Source organism: Bubalus kerabau, chromosome 13 (assembly GCF_029407905.1).
Source record: "Bubalus kerabau isolate K-KA32 ecotype Philippines breed swamp buffalo chromosome 13, PCC_UOA_SB_1v2, whole genome shotgun sequence".
Lineage (NCBI taxonomy): Eukaryota > Metazoa > Chordata > Mammalia > Artiodactyla > Bovidae > Bubalus > Bubalus kerabau.
Genome location: NC_073636.1, coordinates 5,851,601 through 5,865,167, shown reverse-complemented (window position 1 = coordinate 5,865,167; position 13,567 = coordinate 5,851,601). Strand labels below are relative to the sequence as shown.

The following is a 13,567-nucleotide window of genomic DNA, read 5'->3' as shown; positions in this document are numbered from 1 at the left end:
CAAAGTATACAGCAAACCAGTGGATTTTAGTATAAGAGTAATACAGAAAGTTCACTGATGGTTTCATCAGTTGATTTCCACACAGCAATCAACTTTTAAGAAATTGTCATTCAAGTTTCAATGAGGTATCACAGAATATCCACAATTATCTCAAAAGACTATTAAAATGCTCAGCTGCTATCTGTGTGAGGCCATATTTTCTTCATAAGCTTCAATCAAAACATTTCTTTTTAAACAAATATTTAAATTTTTTCTTTGTTTTCATTTCTATTTCAGTAAATATTACATAAACAAAAGCTCTCTGGGTTTCTTGAAATATTCAAAAGTATAAGAATCCTGAAGTCAAAAAGTATAAGAACCATTGATGCCCACTTGACATAAGGAGTTTGGATTTCTAAGTGTAATTGTGGTAAGCTATTAGCAGTTTTAGTGAAGATTCCTAAAAAAAAGAAAAAAAAAAACTTTAAGTGATCAGGGCCAGGGTTTTACACATACCTGTTTTTTGGTTCTACTCTTCCAGAAAATAATAATTCCCAGAGCATAATTCTCAACTATTAGGTAGACAGAATGGAAGACAGAATGGAAGACATGAGAAAATGACAATCTCTGTCACAAAAAATTAACAGCAGTCAAGGAGCTAAAATTCCATGTTTTATTACATTGGTTGGCACCTTAACTTTGTCCCGTCCTCAGAAAATTCAAATGCAAGCTGCAAGATATAGACATCTTCTTCAAAGATCTTAAGAAAAAAATTTAAATGAGCTTTGAGTAGACTATTATCTCCAGTAGCATCACATAAACGAGCAAGAAAGAAGCAAGTTTCTGATAGTTTGCTCTCTGTTACGGGAAAATGAGAAGTAGTAACATGGTTGCCAACATTTAGGAGAATTTGTTCACATTTGCCTTCATTTAAAGATACATTAGACAGAAACTGCCTCCACTTCCAACACACCATTTTAATTGTGGTTTATGTAGTATCAAAATATTCCTCTATATTAAATAATTGAAAACAGTGCGATGGAAATAAAGTTTAGGTTAGGACTCTGCAGAAGTCCAAACAAAGGGAATATATCTACCAGCTGTGACTTTTCATTTAAAATCTGCCTTTCCTTAAAGAGCTGGTGTTCACTTTCTCAAAAGATTTTAGAGGTTGTGTCAGTAGGTTTGTGATTCTCCTACCTACCTTACATTCAGTAATTAATTATTATTAAAGAAAGACTAGAAAATCAAAATACAGATTGATCTGATCTCGAGAATCTGATTTTCCTATAGCCCAATCCAAACACCATTAGGTTTTGACATCTCTAATCGACACCCTCCTGGTCGAGTACATGGCGATCTAGTGAGGATTTTGAGATGTGTCGGGAGCTGTGTGCTGTCCCGGAGTCCAGGCCCAACTCTGGCATTTTGAGGCATCCTTCCTGGCACGGACAGGGGAAAGCAGCTAACAACATAGCTCAGAGTCTCACGTACACATGGGCTGATCCCATAGTTCCAAAGAAAGACTTGTTCAATAGTGTTACATTAACTAGAAAATCTACTCATTCCCATAAAGGCATTCTCCAGCGTTTACTAGTATGTGCTGAAATCCTCCAGAGGAGGGAGGGGTGGGGAGTCGGCCGCCAGAGACCCACTCCTGCAGCCAGGCCAGCTTCTAGCTCTTCAGCTTATCTCCTGAGGCTGCAGGAGGAGTGAGGGAAGAGACCAGGGGAGAGGGGGGCGGGGAACCTGGGGTGCACAAAGTGGGTGTATTACACGGGGCTGGAGATGGGCAAGGGCTGTGCCAGAGAGGAAGCAACAGCCAGAACAGCTATTGGGTATCTGAACCTGCAAGGGGAGCAGCTTCTCACACTTTCAATGTGGACGTTAACATTATTTTAAGAAGAGAGGCTTACTGTAACCCTAGTCAAGAATTTTATTATTTTCTCAACTTTCTAGGAATATAGGTCATTTCCCAGGAACATATCTAGATGGAGTTTGACTACTACACTTGACTTGCCACTACACATCCCATGAACACAGGTATGAAAGTAGGCGATGGTCTAGGTGTAAGCCCTTGTCTTTGCAGAGGCTCACAGTATAACGGCTGATGGCCAAAACCAGCCCCTTGCTACAGAGTAGGTGTGTTTGCTGGTGCCGGACAGGCAAAATCACCACTTCTAAAAAACTGGCGGATACAAGAAAAGGTGGCAATTAAAAAGAAAATCTTCACAAAGAAAACAAACATTGTACTTGCCCAGGTCCTCAGCCCAGGTGTGTAACTGTAAAAAGCAAGGTGTGCTTTCCAAGTGGGCTATCCATTAACAGCCTAAACTAAGGGGTATTTTGTAATTCAACAGCAGAAAAGCAGTGCTTTCCATTCAACCTTGGCCCACAGCACTGACTGTTTTAAGAGTTCAAAATAAAATAAACTGTAACAATGATAACTCTTAAAGAATGAATCTTTGTTCTAACGAAACACAATGATCGGAACTTCAAAGACAACACAAATTCATCAAGTGATGCATTCAGAACAGTGGTGCTTATGACATTTTATTTCTAATATGTATGGTAATCATGGCTAAAATGTTTACACCTTCTAAATATGGGGACCTACCCTGCTCACATTACTATTACTGAAAAATTAAGATTAAAAAAAAAATAAGGAACTAGATATGTTTTGTAGGAAACAATTTAGAAATTGAAGCAAATGTTCATATTTGTGTTTACCTCACTGGTACTGGGTTTATGCATTTCTAGAGATGACACACATCATGGTTTTGGTTTATTGTCTGTTCTTTGGCTGCCGACATGATCCCTAAAATCATCTTCTTCTGGTACATGACACCACTTAATTGCACAGCAATTCCAACAGTATAAAACACACGAACATTTCGTGCCCTATAGAAAGAGAGAGAGTCTGACGTTTCTGAGATGCACTGATATTTGAAGCACAGCAAAGAGACTAAGAGACTGTACGCAGAACTGTAAATGACTGCTCTGCTGCAGGGATGGCCACAACGCACGCTCGTCGGGGAAACTGAGGGCCAAGGCCTGACTGCCTTTGATTTTGTGGATTTAATACCATGTTCAACTACGTGCTTCTCTGTGGCTCTGAAGGACTTCAAAACCATCTTATATAAGGACTTATTTCAGCTAGAACATTGGAGGAAAAAGGACTTAAAGATGGGGAGAGAGATGGGCTTAGAGATGGGGAGATGTCTGAACAGCAAGAAAACACAGAAAAGAGAAAACAAGTGGCTGCATCCCATTCTGAGATGGGTTAGAGAGTAAACAAACCGTAGATCGCTGATACTCACCAGGGATAGCAGGCCCCTTTATTCTGAAATGTTCCTCACCCCATTGGTTAAAAACTGAAAGCCAAAGACAGCAGATTCTAGAATTTAATTCACATCATTCAGATGTGAATTAATGCAATTGGCTAAGGCTTTCTGACAGTTAAGTGGCCTGTTCCTACACTCTGGCAGGGTTCAGCACTTTACAGACAGTACCCTATTTAATCCTCATAACCACTCTCTGTATTATTATCTTCATTATGAATTATACATGTTCTGCAACTTCTGTTTTGCTGGGGGGATGCTAAATCACCAGTGTTGGATCCAAAGATGCTATACAACTACCCTGCTTTATAAGAAAGACACTGGAAAAAAATAAAGTAGACTATATTCATTTATTCAGAAAAATTTTACTGACTACATTCTGTGTATCAGACACTTGAGACACATTAATGAACAGACATAAAAATACTTGGCCACATGGAACTTATTGCCTAGCAAGGACAGGGAGATTCACCAAAAATAATAAATAAGTCATATAGTAATTTAGATGCTACAAAAAAAAGGAAACATAATGCATTCCACGAAGGACACAAGGCGTAGTTTGCAGCTGTAAACAGCAGGGACATCACTGCTGAGACTGTAGTTTAGTGAAGACCTGAAAGTGCAGAGGGACACAGGCAGAGTGAACACCCTGCACAAAGATCTCAAGGGGGAATGTGCCTGCAGGGTTCCAGGGTCAGTCAGGAGGGAAGGCTGGCTGGATGGAGAGCATTCCATTCCAGGGAAAGGACTGGAGGGGAGGTCACAGTGGGGGAAAGAGAATGCACTGGGCTTTGTGAACCATCATGAGACTCTGACTTTTACTCTGAGGGACATGGAAACCAGGTGAAGAATCTGAAGCATATCAGACCTATGTATTAAAAAGATCACTCCAGCTGTTAGGCTGATAACATACTAAAGGGAAGTCAGGACAGTGAAAGGAGAGGCCACTGAAACCACCCAGGCAGGAGGTGCTAGAGACCTGCAGGAAGGCGCTTGCAGTACAGGTGGGAAAATGGGCTGAGCTCCTGGGTTTATTCTGAGGACAGGATTGTGGAAACATCTGGAAGATAAACCAGCAGGATCTGCTAACAGCCTGGATGTAGAGTGGGAGAGAAAGAGAAGAGTCAGGATGATTTCAAGGTTTCTGACTTAAATAACCTGAAAAATGGAACTACCCCAACACAGAAACTGGGACAGGCTACAGGAAGGACAGGTTTGCAGAGGAAGATCAGAAATTCTGCTTTAGTCTTTAAAAGTGAAGTATCTTTTACATATTCAAGTCAAGAAAGTAGATGGATAACACACGTCAGGAGTTTAAGAGTGCCACCCCAGCTGGAAGTATACACTGAGAGTCTTAAGAAGCTGCATGGTATTTTATTAAAATCTTACAATTGTTTGTGATAGAATTCCTACAAAAACTGAGCCCTAAGCACTCCAAATTAACAGGCTCTGTGGGGGGGAAAAAAAGCACACATTAAAATTTAAAAATGACTGAAAAGTCAGTGCTACAAAAGGAAAAGCAGGAGACGGTGGTGTCCTCAAAATCAAATGAAGAACGTCAAATGAAAACGGGAATGACCAATTATATCAAATGCTGCCAAGAGATAAAGATGAGAGATGACTGTTGCAATTTGCAATATTTTCTTTTGAAAAATCCCTGGAAAAATCCCACTCAGCCCCCATCCTAGAAGACATGAGTATTGTATTAAATACGTTATCTTTTTTAAAGATTTTTAAAATAATGTATTATTTTATAATAATTACATAATTATAATTATGTATTTGTTTTTACTTTGGTCTCTGCTGCTGCACGGGCTTTCTCCAGCTGCAGCGAACGAAGGATCCTCCCGCGCGGCCGCGCACGGGCTTCTCTGGTTGAGGAGCACAGGGTTCAGGGCGCGCGGGCTTCAGGAGTTGCGACACAAAGGCTTAGCGGCTCAGCAGCATTTGGAAACCTTCCGGGACCAGGAATCGAACCCGCCCCTCTCCTGCGCTGGCAGCCGGATTCTTTACCACCAAGACACCGCGAAGCCCCGAATATGACGTTACGTTTTAGTTTCGTCACGAACAGAATTTATTTTTCTAAAGAACTATTCAAAAGGGAAGGATTTACTCCAGTTTAATATTTGGGACTCAAGTCAGTAGATTTGTTAAGAAATACTAGAGATAACTGTAGCTGCTAACAGTAATCTGCTAATATTCCATTCCTCAGTTCAGTTCAGTCGCTCAGTCCTATCCAACTATCCGTGACCCCATGGACTGCAGCACGCCAGGCCTCCCTGTCCATCACCAACTCCCGGAGTTTACTGAGACTCATGCCCACTGAGTCGGTGATGCCATCCAACCATCTCATCCTCGTCCCCTTCTCCTCCTGAGCTCAATCTTTCCCAGCATCAGGGTCTTTTCAAATGAGTCCTATCTCTTTAAAAAAAACAAAAACAAAAACAAAAAAAAAACCTCTAGGTAAATTGGAAATAAAAGGATAGATTTTCTCTGTCCTGATGAGAAATTATGATAAACAAAAGCCAATACTGTACTACTTTTTTTCCTATTAAAGAACAAAAGTTTGCACATTATTGCCATTACTATTTGATAATGTTCCAGAAGTATTTTATAATATTACAGAAGGCTAACACTAGAGCAGTCTGCCATAAAACCAAAATAAAAGGTATAATTATTAGAAAGAAGTAGATACAAGTGTCACTATATACAACTGATTATATAACTAGGAACCCCCAAAAAATAAACTGGAAAGCTCTTAGAATAAGAGCCAGGTATAATACAAAGAACAAAATCAACAACCATCTTATACCAACAATAGCCAACTTGATGAACCTTTCACAACAGCAACAAAAACATAAATACCTAAGAGAACCCTAACAAGAAACGTTAGGACTTAATAAAGATTAAGCAAGCAAACAAAACACCTCCGCTAACAGACAAGTCTGTGTAACTTTTCACATCCCTTCAGGAAAACAGACTACTCTATGTATACAAGATGGTCCTTGTCAAAGAACCAAAATCACTGGATACTTCTCAGTTCTAAGGATTCATCTGCAGGGGCTTCCAGGTTAAGATGGCATGTTTAACAAAACACCAAGCATTCAAACATCCTCTTTCTACATGCCACATAGATGTCAGTAAAGAGATCTTTCCAGAAGACACGCATCAAGCATATAAAGATGTGTAGTGAAAATGACAACAAAATCACGAAAGTGGAAAGCAGACAGACAAACAGCAACTCAGCAGACCTGCGAGTGAGATGCCCCACTGCCCGTGAGGAGAGCTGAGCAGCACTCCAGTTGGCTCCAAGACTGGAGGAGAAAGGGTCAAGGTGGGGTAAACTAAGCCCGACTTCCTGGACGCCCTTCCCACCTTCGCACTGTGGAGTTCTGGCCCACAGTCCCAGACCCTAACAGACTGGACCTGATTAAGTCTTCAGACTGCGAGAGCACCAGAACCTTTCCCAAAGTGAAGAGGATGCTAAGACTCCAGCCAGAGGACTCAGGATCACTGGCAGCTGGACCCTCTCCCCAGCACAGGGTGTCACCGGAGGACCAGCTTCTGACTAGCCCAAGAGGAAGAGATCGTACTTGTGGCCCCAGTGAAAAACTCAAAAAACCCATCAAGAGCCTAAAGGCTGCCACTGAGGAGCCTGAGGGGATGGAGAGATGGCCACTTATTTTAAGTATTTCAGTACTCTTAGATTTAATTACATGCATGTACTACTATCAAGATAATAAGATCATCTTTATCTGAAAGGACAGATGTCTGTAAGTAGGATTTTTAAAAGAATAATGTGACTTCCTCTAGCAGATATTTCCATATACTCTAAATGTACAATTAAAAAGATTTAGCATTGATTAAGATTAGAGATCAATCACTGATGAGTAAGACCTAAAACAGAATCAGACGCAAAAGTTAGTCAAGATCTTAAAATATAAAATGGAAGACCACAACCCAGTGAAGAAAGGGTGGACTGTCTAACAGATCTGCTGGTAGACAGGGCTGACTCAGGAGGAGAGAGTGCTGGAAGACAGTTCACACCCATGTGCTAACAGAAAATTAAATGTGCAAACCTGTACTCTGCTAAGTCACTTAGCCGTGTCCGACTGTGATCCCATGGACTGTAGCCTGCCAGATTCCTCTGTCCATGGGGATTCTCCAGGTAAGAATACTAGAATGGGTTGCCATGCGCTCCTCAAAGGGATCTTCCCAACCCAGGGAAGATCTCCCTCGTTGCAGGCAGATTCTTTACCAACTGAGACACCAGGGAAGCCATTGTACAAATCTAATATATATTAAACAGACGTTTTAAAATCATTTTTTAAATGATTTTATTAAATGATTTTAATCAATTAAGAATAAAATGGGCAAAGTACCTGAACAGACAACTCTCAAAAGGCAAATGAACGAATAAAAAGCAAATTACTAATTTCACTAGCTACCAAAATAATATGAATTAAAATAAGGCCACGTTTTTCCTGCAAATTAGGAAAGATTAAACACTGGAGTGCTGACACTACAGGAAGGCCATCCGGCATGTAAGGGAATCAATGTGTCCTGGTATAAGCAATTTGGCAACAGGCCTCAAGAGTTATAAAGGAGTCACCTTTGCCCCAGGAGTTCTGCTATAAATCTAGCCTGAGGCGTCACAGACTTGAGGCTTTCAGACAAGTGCCTTTACCCCAGCTCGACCTGTGTGTCTATTACTTTCTACCTACCTCCTCTCCCAGACTCTGCTGAAGACCTTGCTCTATTTGGTTCATTCCATTGCTCCAAAACTCTATGTTGCAGGCACAATTATTACCCCCATTCTATGCATAAAGGAAGCACAATCAAATAATTAGGTATTTAAGGTCACTTAATTGGAAAAGGCCAAGATTTGCAACTAGAGTTTAATATCATATTCCCAAACACTAAAAATGGAATATGTCAAACAAGAGAAACCTAGTTAAACAAACTTTGACATATCCATCATTTAAAATTTTACTTTTGAGGACGATTTAAGGGCACAAGAAATGTCTGTGATATATTAGCAAAGGGGCAATATTTAAAACTACAAATGAAATTAAACTACCAATTTTGCTTAAAAGTGTATCTATGCAGACAAATAAAATGGGACAAATGGAAGCATATCATGCCATGTACAGCTGTTTATTTCTGGATGATATTGCTGTGATTTTTATGTCCTTAAGATTAGGTGAAGAAAGCTGAGCGCCGAAGAATTGATGCTTTTGAACTGTGGTGCTGGAGAAGATTCTTGAGAGTCCCTTGGACTGCAAGGAGATCCAACCAGTCCACCCTAAAGGAGATCAGTCTTGGGTGTTCACTGGAAGGACTGATGCTGAAGCTGAAACTCCAATTCTTTGGCCACCTCATGCAAAGAGTTGACTCATTGGAAAAGACCCTGATTCTGGGAAAGACTGAAGGCAGGAGGAGAAAGATGGATGGGGAGACAGAGGATGAGATGGCTGGATGGCATCACCAATTCGATGGACATGAGTTTGAGTGAACTCCGGGAGTTGGTGATGGACAGGGAGGCCTGGCATGCTGTGATTCATGGGGTCGCAAAGAGTCGGACATGACTGAGCGACAGAACTGAACTGAACATTAGGTGAGAAGTTACCGCCTTAGCTGCACAGCATTACTGCTGAACTACAAGGTCTATCAAATCAAAGCGTTTTCCACTATTTTTCTTTGCTGAGAGTAAAATGGGGAAAATCAGTCTTACAGAATTTGCTTGATAGTCCAAAAGTTAACTAGCACATAACACCAGAGTAGAGAAAACTTCTTCAATCCCTAATACATGCTGGAAATCTCTGTACTACCATAAGTATTTTGGATTGACTGATCAAATTCTGATCATCTACACAGCAAAATTTAAAGATTTCAAAACACAAACAAGCCTGAAGACACGTCTAAACTATTTTACATGAACAATTTTAAGAGTTCCTTGCAAAATAAACTGGAATGAGTTGGGGAGGGAATAACTGTTTTGTGCATAAAAGAACGAACATTAAAAAAAAAACAAACAAACCTGTCTTTGGATATGTGTGTGTTGGGGAAGGGAAGGAGTGGGTGAATCTGTAGAACTGTGCCTTTCCTTCGTTATTTTAAAGTATAACATTACAAGTGGTCTAACTTTTTGCAAAGAATCATGGCAAAGAACTTTCTAGGAATTAAACAATTTACAAGCTGACAATGCTATCTGGTCACAAACTAGCAAAGGTTTTGGCAAGGATGTAGGGTTATATTTCACTTTTAAAACTTCTTAAGTATGTCTTCAGACTTTAGAAAAATGACGCTTACCCTTCGAAGATGCGTGTGCCCCAAAGGAAAATCAAGGTGGTTTTTTTTTTTTTTTTAAAGGTGCTTTTCATCTCTTTTACAACTTTGTTACACAAGTTCTTAGTGCAGAGATTGGTGAAGAGAATCTCTTCAGGGGAGAACAGCAGAGCTGCTCGTATTGTCACTCCCTACAACAGCATTGATAAATAATTCTGTAATCACTTAAAAAGAAAAACTGGGACTGTGTGAACACACCTTTACCTGAGCCAAGGCCAAGAAAACGGAAATTCAAACTCTTTAGAAAAGGAAGCGTCCTATTCAGCAAAGCAAAGGTAGACCCGCCCACTTCCCCTGGAAGACCCGTTGCTATGGTAACCCGCATCTCACCCCCCCCCCCCCAGAGAGTCAGAACTTATTGGGGGAGGGGATCCTCCCAGAGGTTGTGAGATGGATGGCTAAAAAGGGGGAGCTGGGGAAGGGTGGGGAGGGAGGCTGAGAGCGAGTTGGAAGCAGCCAAGGCAGCGGTCAGAGAGGGTGGCCTTACTACTAAGAAATTCAACGCAGTAGTTAGAACAATGCCTGGACGCCGGAGTCGTGTTTAGCCAAAGTTTGAACCTTTAGAGACGCTTCCCTCCGTCCCCTGGCGGGGAACAAGCTACTCTTTGTGAGTTCCTGCATATGGAGAACGAAGCTAGCGTTTCATCTCAGCGGAATATCAAAACTAAAACTTCTTTCTTATATTAAACCGGTGTTTCCCAAACTCTGCTGCACTGCTGGAATCACTGAGGGAACTTTACATACTTCGTTTTAATTGGCTGCAGTTTTGAGCCCTAGAGTTTTAAAACTCCCCGGTGACGCTTTCGTCCCGGCCGAGTATTTAAATCAAAGGATGAAAGAGAGAGAGCGAAGGGGGGAAAGAAAGCACAATGTCTTTCACGTATAATAGAAATTAACTGCTTTCTTCAAGCGCACACAGGACAATAGGTTTCTTGATAAATAGGTCCCCCGGCATGCCAACAATACTTTCTTTGAGATAACAAGACCAGGCAATATAAGTCTCTTTTTCCCAAGCACCCCTTCTAAAACACATCTATCTCAAGAGCGAATGGGCCGTGAACACCGCTCAGAACTTGGAGGACGAGCTGCAGGACCACAAGGAAACCGAACTCGAAGAAGCCCAGCAGCGTACGCCTGGGCCCCGCAGCCCCCGGGGAGGCCGAAGGCGGGTGTCGGCCCCCTGGACCCCCGGCGCCCGGGGACAGTCACTCCGGGGAAGTTTGCTCGCGCTCAGCCCTCGACTCCCAGGCTGGGGGCGCGGCCACCACCTGCCCGACGGCCCGGCGGCCCCTCCCGGACCGCGGCCGCCTCCCGGGGTCGCGCTCGCGAAGGGCGCCCGAGCGCCCGGCAGGACCCTGGGGGGCTCGCCTCGGCCTTCCCCGGGATCCCGGGCTGCAGCGGGCCCTGCCCCGGGCCGGACGCCGGGACCAGCAAGGGACAGGCGCCGTCCCGGGGAGCCCGTCCGGAAGCCGCCTCCGCGGCCCGCGCCCCAAGAGCCGGTGCCCCCCACAACGCCAGCCGCAGCCCCCACGCCCCGCCCGCAGCCCGGCCCCGACCCACCGCGCTCGGCCCCTGCGGCCCGCGGTCGGGCGCGCGCCCCAGCTCGGCGGCCCGGCGCTGCGCACGCGCGGAGGCGCCCGCCCGCCCGCGGCGCCCTCACTCACCGCGCGCCGGTCCCGTCTCCGCAGGCGGCGCCGCCGTGCGCACCGCACTCCGCTCGCCGCCCGGGCCCGGGGCCGCTGCTCAGGCCCCGACCAGGGCTCTCGGGGATGCGGCGCCCGGCGGGCTCGGCGGGGACCCGCACGCAGGGTACGCTCCGCGGGACCGCGCGCGCGCCCGAGCGCGGGGGGCGGGACCGAGGAGTGCGCGCGCCCGAGCTCCGGGGGCGGGGCCGAGCGGTCTGCGCGCTCCGAGGCGCCCCTGGACACCGGGCATGCGCACTGCCCTGCCTGCCCCTGCCCTGGTGGCGGCGGGCGCTGACCCAGGACCAGTGAAACCTAGGCCGGTGGACGAACGCCGAAAGGCACCCTTCACGGAGAGGCAAGCTCGCCCTTATCCCACAGGCTGCAGACTTTTACTCGGTGTCATTTGTCAATTAAGGTGTTAAATATTTATTGAGCACCTACATTGGTAGAGCCTTCGTGCAGAACGTGGGACATACTCAGGTCATGGGGAGCCTATTGCATTTGGCTTTGGGATTCCTTTTCGGATACTGGTTCCAGCCCTCTCTTTGACCAGATGAGAAAAGCGCATAAATAGAGATTAAGTTCAGTTCACTCACTCAGTCGTGTCCAACTCTTTGCGACCCCATGAACCGCAGCACGCCAGGCCTCCCTGTCCATCACCAACTCCGGAGTCCACCCAAACTCATGTCCATTGAGTCAGTGATGCCATCCAACCATCTCATCCTCTGTCGTCCCCTTCTCCTCCTGCCCTCAGTCTTTCCCAGCATCAGGGTCTTTTCAAATGAGTCAGTTCTTCGCCTCAGGTGGCCAGAGTATTACCCAGTACCTGAACCTGCAAACCTTAACGACACTTAAGCAATTTGGGGAATGAGAATTGCCACTGGCTGGGGTCTTGAGAAAACTTTGAGAAGCCTAGAGGGGAAAGAGATGGAGTCAGAAGATAAGATTACCTGGGTCAATGCAAAGGCAGAAATCACACACACACATACACACAAAATCAAATAATACATGAACTTTTCTTGGGGCCAAAATTGAACCTGAATGTCTTGTTCATAGTGAAGGGCAAAAACGGTGGCTAGAAAGGCAATTAATGCTCCTTTGGAAAAGACTGTTGATGCTTCACTTCAAATTTTCAGCTTTTTTCTGTAGACAATTGATAACTACTAGAGATGTCGGGGAGAAGGGTCCGGTAGTGTGGGGGTCTGATTAATGCCGAATTTTGGAACATAAACTGAAAACCAGACATGAAATGCTATTGAAATAGTAGGGTCCTGAATGCAAGTGTTGGCCTCAGGGAATGCATGGACAAGTTTTCAGAGATTGTGAAAGAGAGAATTCCCTAGTTTTTGTCACTGCTTGTTCTGTCACTGCCTAGTTTTTGTCACTGCTTGTTTGAGAAATAGCTCTCTATTTCTCATGACAATACCTACTTCATTAGACTTGATCATCAACCTTGGTAGATATTTATTAGTGGATAAATTAGACCTCTAAAATATACAGCTGCTGCTGCTGCTAAGTCGCTTCAGTCGTGTCCGACTCTGTGCGACCCCATAGACGGCAGCCCACCAGGCTACCCTGTCCCTGGGATTCTCCAGACAAGAACACTGGAGTGCGTTGCCATTTCCTTCTCCAATGCATGAAAGTGAAAAGTGAAAGGGAAGTCACACAGTCGTGTCTGACTCTTAGCAACCCCATGGACTGCAGCCCACCAGACTCCTCTGTCCATGGGATTTTCCAGGCAAGAGTACTGGAGTAGGGTGCCATTGCCTTCTCCAAACTATACAGCTACAAACCCTAAATATTGGGTTGGCCAAAAAGTTCATTTGGGTTTTTCGTAAGATGTGATAAAAAATCCCGAACAAAATTTTTGGCCAACCCGATACTTCTTTTAAAATGTATTTGGCCCTGGGAGAATATACTTCTTAATTGAAAAACAACAACATTAATTTGGGAGATAGTATACAAAATGAAAAACTTCTTTTAAAATGTATTTGGCCCTGGGAGAATATACTTCTTAATTGAAAAACAACAACATTAATTTGGGAGATAGTATACAAAATGAAAAATAAATGGATTTTGGAAAACAAAAAGTTCTTTTATAAACTCCAGATCCTCAATAGCACACTGTTGGATGTTATGCAATTGTTCAGTGCTTACTGTATTCGTTTGTAATGTCAGAGAGGAAGAAATTTCACTCTACCCTTCTTCTGGCTG

At 44.0% G+C, this 13,567-nt stretch overlaps 1 protein-coding gene across 5 annotated transcripts in view; it reads right to left on the bottom strand.

Annotated features, from left to right (window-relative positions):
* Positions 1–12,060, bottom strand: part of BTBD3 (BTB domain containing 3) — a 33,776-nt gene extending 21,716 nt beyond the window's left edge. For 4 of the 5 annotated variants that reach the window (XM_055543404.1, XM_055543403.1, XM_055543406.1 and 1 more), the window contains exon 1: positions 11,333–11,523. The gene's annotated coding sequence lies outside the window, so the exon portion shown is untranslated. Of the gene's footprint in view, positions 1–11,332; positions 11,524–11,949 lie in introns of those variants that run through there. The other variant, XM_055543405.1, reaches the window with a different exon arrangement.
* Between the last annotated feature and the right edge of the window lie 1,507 nt (positions 12,061–13,567).